Here is a 7,099-nt window from a genome sequence, read left to right on the forward strand (position 1 = left end):
CCCACATCCACACCCACACACAATGATTTGCCAGTATCAAAAAGGTAGTGACAGAGATAGGATTTGAACTGAGGTCCTCTGACTCCAAATCTCTGTTCTTTTCACTCTACCACAATGAATAATTCCACACATTCCTGAAAAAGAATCCCTTTTATCTGACAAATGGCCACCTAGTTTTTTCTATGTAATGGTATTTTTGGGAGGTACTCTCTTCTCATCCCCCACTATTACTTCCCAGGAGTGGTCTGGATTCCAACTGAGAATGATGGGATTTGGAGTTTTTGAGGATCTTTCCGAACAAGAAATTACAACAGAATTTGACTGAGTGGGTTTTGGCAAGCCCATAAAATTTTTGGGATTGATGATGCTGGGAGTAGGAAAAAGAAGGCTTCCTGCCCCTTTTCTGTTGGTATGGTGATGGTGGGAAGGAACATCTAGCCAATTGCTCAGCACAGCAAAACCTAATGATTATAGGCTAGAGATCTCTAGTGAGGGCAACCACACCATCTCAAATGTAATAAGAAGCTACTAATACGTATTTTTTTAATTGTAAGTATCCTTGTTAAAGTTAATATTTAGGGGAAAGGCAGACATTGAAAATTAAATTTAAAATTCATTTTGCCCAATCACAGCCCCAAGCAGCAACAATGATCATAAGATTTATCATACTTACAACTCTTATGAAATGGTCCTAATCCCTAAAATGAGGCTTCTACTATTTGCCAGCAGAACAGAACTGAATAATTCTGGCCTGTACTCTAGTACTTGAGTCTATTTCCTGTAATTCAGGTAATAGCTATGTTATCATTGTACTTCTGGACCTCAGCACAGTCTGTTTTGTGGCCTGTTCTCAAGGCTCAGTCTTGATTTATTGTTTTAGTTGATGGTGCCAAAACAGATCCTGTAAAACACAGTAGCTACACCAGGCTGTTAGCTTTTATGTGGCATCTCACCAACTTCCGGGACAAAAAAAAAAAAGTCGAACTAGTGACAGACAACTTGACATAAAAATGGTCTGGATGCCTGGTGTTTGGCCATATATCTACGAAAAATAACAACAGTAAAGTGGGAAAGTGGGAACACAGCCATGATCACCTATACATTTTGTACCACAGGGAAAATGTGGCTATATTTTTAAAAATTTTTTAAATTTTTTTTTAAATTTTTAGGCAATTGCAGTTAAGTGACTTGCCCAAGGTCACATAGCTAGTAAGTGTCAAGTGTTTCATCTGAGGCTGGATTTGAACTCAGGTCCTCCTGACTTCAGGGCAAGTGCTCTATCCACTGCACCATCTAGCTGCCCCCAGTGTGGCTATATTAATGGCTACTGACTACATTATTTTTAAATGTTTTATTGAATTTTTTTTTATATCTCCATGGTTTTCTCCAGTATGTCTCCCCTTCCCAGAGAGTCATCCTATATAACAAAGAGAATTTTTTAAAAATAGGAAAAGAAAAAAGAGAAGAAAGTCAAGAAAATTTCATGTGACATTTACACACATGCATACATGCATAATGCACACGTACATATATACATTAATAATTTATATATCTTGGATAACTCACTTGGATAATAGAGCACTTTGATACAGAGATTTTTTTTTCCTCCCCATTGGCCCTCTTTCTTATCTTAGGTGTATTAATTTTGCTTTTGCAGAAGTTTCTTAGTTTCATGTAATCCATTATCTGTTTCATCTTTTGTAATTCTATCTCTGGTTTAATTAAGAATATATCTTTTACTTATCATGGTGAGACGTATGTGATCTGCTTCTTTTCTAAATTTTATAGTATGATCTTTAATGTTAAGGTGACACATTCATTTATAATGTATTATTGAATACAGTGTAAGGTATGGGTCTAATTTTTGTCAGACTTCTTTCCTCTTTTCCCAGTAGTTTTTATCAAATAAGGTTTTCTTTTTCTTAATAAATTACATTTTCTTTATCAAACACTGTTATCGAGTTCCATTTTTTCTTATCCTCCCTTGTCTAATCTGTTCCATTGATCTACTTCTCAATGTTTTAACCAATACCAGATGGTTTTGATGACTATTGCTTTATAATATAGCTTGAGGCCTGGAAGTATTATCCACCATTGGACCCTACCTCTTTTTTCATCATTTCCCTTGATATTCTAGATCTTTTATTTTTCCAAATGAATTTTGTTATAACTTTATGAAGTTTATAAGTACCCCTTTGATAATTGATTAGGAGCACAGTCATTTTTATTACAAAGGCATGGCCTGATCATGAGAACTGAATATTCTTCCAGCTACTTAAGTTGTACTTTCTATCTTTTTAAGGATCACTTTGTAGTTGAACTTATCGACGTCTTCTTTGTGCTTCGGTAGATCGACCTCCAGATGCTTTATGTCTTTTTTACTTATTTGGAATGGGATTTCCCTTCTTATCACTGCCTTTTAGATTTTGTTATGTAGAAATACTGCTGATTTTTGAGGGTTTATTTTGTAACTTGAAACTTTGCTCAAACTATTATTTCAGTTACTATGTTTGCTGATTACCTAGGATTTTCTAAGTAAATCATCACATCATAACTAAATAGGACTGGTTCTATCTTCTGTTTACTTATATTTAGGCCTTTAATTTCTTCCTCTTCTCTTATTGCTATTGCTGGTAATCCCAGAATTATATCAAATAGTAATATGGGAATGGTTCTCATTTCTTTATTCTTGTATTTTTTTTAAGTTTCTAAGGTACTTCTATTGAATATGATGTTTGCTTTTAGTTTATTATGATATTTTTAAATGTCCCTCTATGCTTATGTGTTAACTAGGTGACATAATGAATAAAATGTTGGGCTAGGAGTTGGAAAGATCTGAATATAAATTTGTTCTCAGATACTTACTAGCTATGTCACACACACACACACACACACACACACACACACATACAGCTAGACAAAAAGACAGACAAATAGACAGAGAGATCATAAGTGCTTAACAGAAAATGGGAATTTGAGACTATCTCAAAGGACACAAATTTTTGCTTCAGTTGACACACCTGGTCCTTCTAGTATTTAATAAATGATTATTGAATTGAACCCAAAAGGGTTCTTTAACGTATAAAATTCTCACCATAGGGACCCTTTAAATAATTTCCCCCTTCTATCTGCCATAATGTTTTTAGAATGTGAATTGATTTATCCCACAACTGAATTGCAGACATTTTTAGGAAAGTATCTATTACATAAAAGGATATAGATCTGCATATTCAACACTTGAGTGTATGTAACTGCACATTATATTGCTCAATCTTGGGGACTGTTGTGACCATTCTGTTACTACTTCCTCCCATCTATTCACAAACCATATTCCTAGGCAATCATTGCCTGGAAAGACAGCATGGTGGGATAGAAAAAGCTCAGGTCTTAAAATCCTATAAACCTAAGATCAAATTCTGCCTCTCATAGTATCTATTTCTGTAAGACCACTCACTTAACATCTTAGACCTCTACCTCCTCACTGTAAAATGAATATAAGGATACTTATGTTACATAAATGTGAGTTGTGACTATAATCATCTCATTATGGTAAATTTTGTTGGGGATAGGTAACTTCTGAGTACGTTGTGTCACAGAAGATACAACACTGGATCTGGAATCAGAAAGACCCAAGTTCAATCTGGCTTCAGGCATTTACTAGTTTTAAAAAAGAAATCATTCACACACTCAGAAGCATTGCCAATAGACTTACCAGCCAAGTGTCGTTTCTCTTCATTGACTCATTCAGTGAGTTAAACCCTAGAACCTGAAGGGCAGGTTGAGTTTTATGTGTGTCAGGAAAACTAGTATGTGACACAGGAAGTGTGAGATAAAAGAATGTGTGTTGTGTTTAACAGATCTGGTGTAAGTGTGAATATGTATTTGTGTGAGACTGGTCTACAAAAGCAGAAAACAAGTTGCTTTTCAAATAAAGAAATACTCTATATTTTGCAGAGTATTTCCATTCAGTATTTTTTAAATTAAGTGATTAAACCTATTTTTAATCATATTTTTTCAATGTTTCTTCCCTTCTCATTTTTTTTGCTAGTTTACTAGGTTGAGTCTTAAAAAAAAAAAGAATTCTAAACTTTTTAGAGCTAGAAGGGGCTTTGAAGATCATCCAGTCATTTTACAGTTGAGGAAACTGAGGACCCAGAGAGGTAAGTGACTTGCCAGAGATTACAGGCAACTAGATGGCACAGGGTACAACAGGCTGGGTTTGGAGTCAGAAAGATTTGAGTTCAAATTCTACCTGAGACATCAACCCTAAACGTGAGTAAGTCACTTAAACTTTCAACCTCAGTTTCCCCAACTATTTTATTGTTGTTCAGTCATTTTTCAGTCTCGTCCAACTCGTCATGACCCCATTTGGGGTTTTCTTGGTAAAGAAAGAGTGGTTTGCAATTTCCTTGTCCAGTTCCTTTTACAGATGAGGAAACTGAGGCAAAAAGGGTTAAGTGACTTGCCCAGGATTACACAACTCATAAGTGAGGCCAAATTTGAACTCAGCTCTTCCTGACTTTAGGCCTAGCTTGATCCACTGCAATGCCACCTACCTGTCGCCAGGGTTCATAGGTACTTGCAAATGAAAGGGAGTGGTTAAATCCAAAAGGAAAAAAAAAAGAAAAAAGAAAAGAAAACCTACTAGTGGGTGCTACACTGAGGCAATTGCTTCCATTTTAATCTTTTTTTATGTGAATGTGACCATCAATAATCCTCTGGGATATTTCAGTTCCCTATATTCATAATCAGAGGGTGATTAAGTGATTTCCATAGGTAGTACAAGTATTATTATCCCCATTTTCCACATGAAAAAATTGAGAAGCTAAGTGACTTTTTCAAGGTCACATCTGGCTAAGTCTCAGAGCTAGTACTGAAAACCAAATCCTTTACTTCTAAGTAGTTTTGTTCCCACCTTATTCTGCTATGATATTTCCAGTTCCAAATGCAAAAGGTCTTATTTCTTGGGTTTTAGCCTCTAAAATTTTACTGAAAAGGATGTTCTTCAGATTATGAAAAACTTCTCAATTAATTTATTCTTTGTAATAATAATAATCATAACAATAAGAATAACCTAAACTTTACCCAAGTAGGATTATTTTTAAAGTAGACTGGCATAAAAAAAATCTTTGCTTATTACTCTTTTAAGGAATTTAAACAACTGAAATATGATTATTTTAATGGACATAAGTCAGTAATTGACCCACCACAAATCCTACAGCTAGCAAAAAGGAATTGATTTGTGAGAGACCTTCATGTAATACAGAAAGTAGATTTAAAAAGGAGTGACACAGGTGTTTACCAGGTGGGGAAAGAAAGGAGTGAATCATATTTATTCTCCAACTATGGCTTGAAAGGCTCTGTACATTATTGTGAAAATGGGAAACTTGCATTCTTCCCTGTCTTCCCATACGGCCTGTGGTTGATGATCTACTTTGGAGAGAGTCAACTGTCTGCTGACAAAATACCCACAAAGAAGAAAGACTCTTGCCCATTTGGGAGGTACTATCTGAAGTGGTTTGGCTCATTTCCTGGCCCATTTCCAAACATGGTATTACTTTTGATCTTCTAGAGCTACTTTATGCATGAAAGGAAAAATAAATCTAATTTTAAGAAGTAAAAATAAAAGCAAACAGAGAATAGAGGGAAGCAGACTGAAGACCTGAACAGTTCTACCTTCCTTGAATTTGTGGCAGAATGTTTCTAGAACAGACTCCTATCTGTTATCACCTTAATAGGGAAAGTAAGTGTCTTGTAAAAAGTCATAAGTGGAAAAAACTAGTAACTATTGGATCTCATTCATTTAAAAGCTGTGTTCCATCTAGTCTGGTGTCCAAATGGTGGGAAAAAAATAAGTATTTATTTGGAAAGTTTAGAGATTTTGCTTGATTTGGAGGTGGGGGAGAGAGATGAAGGGAATTAAAAGGAACCTGAAAGGGGAAAAAGAGGCCCAAATGTCTTGACACATTCTTAATTAAGAGCAACAGATACCACTTGAGAAGTTAACTGACTTTTTCAAGGTCACATCTGGCTAAGTCTCAGAGCTAGTACTGAAAACCAAATCCTTTACTTCTAAGTAGTTTTGTTCCCACATTATTCTGCTATGATATTTCCAGTTCTAAATGCAGTCTTAACCACTGAGTCGTCCTCCCACAAAATTCAGGTGTGAATATTAAAATAACTTGTTATTTAACTGCAGAAATAAAAGCAGTTACAGTAATCAATTTTGTTCTTTATCAATGCCAGGTTTTACCTCATGTGAACTTTTTTTGGGGGGCATTGTAGTGATTTTATGAAAAAAGTAAGAATAAAATTGTCTCCAAAGACAAAATAGACAACTGATTGCAATTGCAAAAGTATTTGTACAGAACTATCCAGAAAGATGTTAAACCCTATGTCCCCCTCCCCTAAAAAACAGTCCTACTCATCTGTTGGTTGGTCACATGATGAGGCTATAACGGGGACATATCATAGTAGACTCAGAAGAAAAGTGGAATATATGGCTGAAAATCCTGGCTCTGCTGTATACCACCTTTGTGGCATTGGCTAAATTATTTAAACTTTGGGCCTTAGCTCCTCATCCATAGAATGAGAGGGTTGGAATAGATAGTCTCTAAAATAGAGTCTTCTAGCCCTAATGTAGCTTACTTTGGATCCTGCGGCCCGATAGACAAAAGGATACCATCCATACCTGGTGGGTTTTGTTCCAGTCGACCCGGGAGCTCATGGATACAGATGTTTCCTGTAGTGACCCGCCCATGTCTGACTTTTGCCTATGACCTCCTCTTGGCTTGCCACAGGGCTCAAGTCTGTGCTGGAAGACTGTGCCTTTTCTTGATATCATGTCAATGACAGGACAGGCCATTGAGGTCAGAGTCTTTAGAGTATGCTAAGATTTGTCCTGGCTGGTGGGTTATTCTGAACATACTCTAAGGACTTAGTCCTCATTGGCTCACCTATTCCCTTTCCTCCCTACAATGTAATACCAATGGGGCAGACAGGCTATTCATCAGTTCTACCTTGATCTCCATACATGATTGGCCAATCATTTTGGTCCTACATTTCTTTGGTTAGACCCTTAGTTTACACCACTTTGTGT

At 36.1% G+C, this 7,099-nt stretch overlaps 1 pseudogene; it reads right to left on the reverse strand.

The window, feature by feature from the left end:
* LOC110219677 (circadian-associated transcriptional repressor pseudogene) overlaps positions 1 to 6,760 on the reverse strand; it is a 151,706-nt pseudogene extending 144,946 nt beyond the window's left edge.
* Positions 6,761 to 7,099: the final 339 nt, after the last annotated feature.

This window comes from Phascolarctos cinereus, unplaced genomic scaffold (genome assembly GCF_003287225.1).
Source record: "Phascolarctos cinereus isolate Bilbo 61053 unplaced genomic scaffold, phaCin_HiC Scaffold_5;HRSCAF=322, whole genome shotgun sequence".
NCBI lineage: Eukaryota > Metazoa > Chordata > Mammalia > Diprotodontia > Phascolarctidae > Phascolarctos > Phascolarctos cinereus.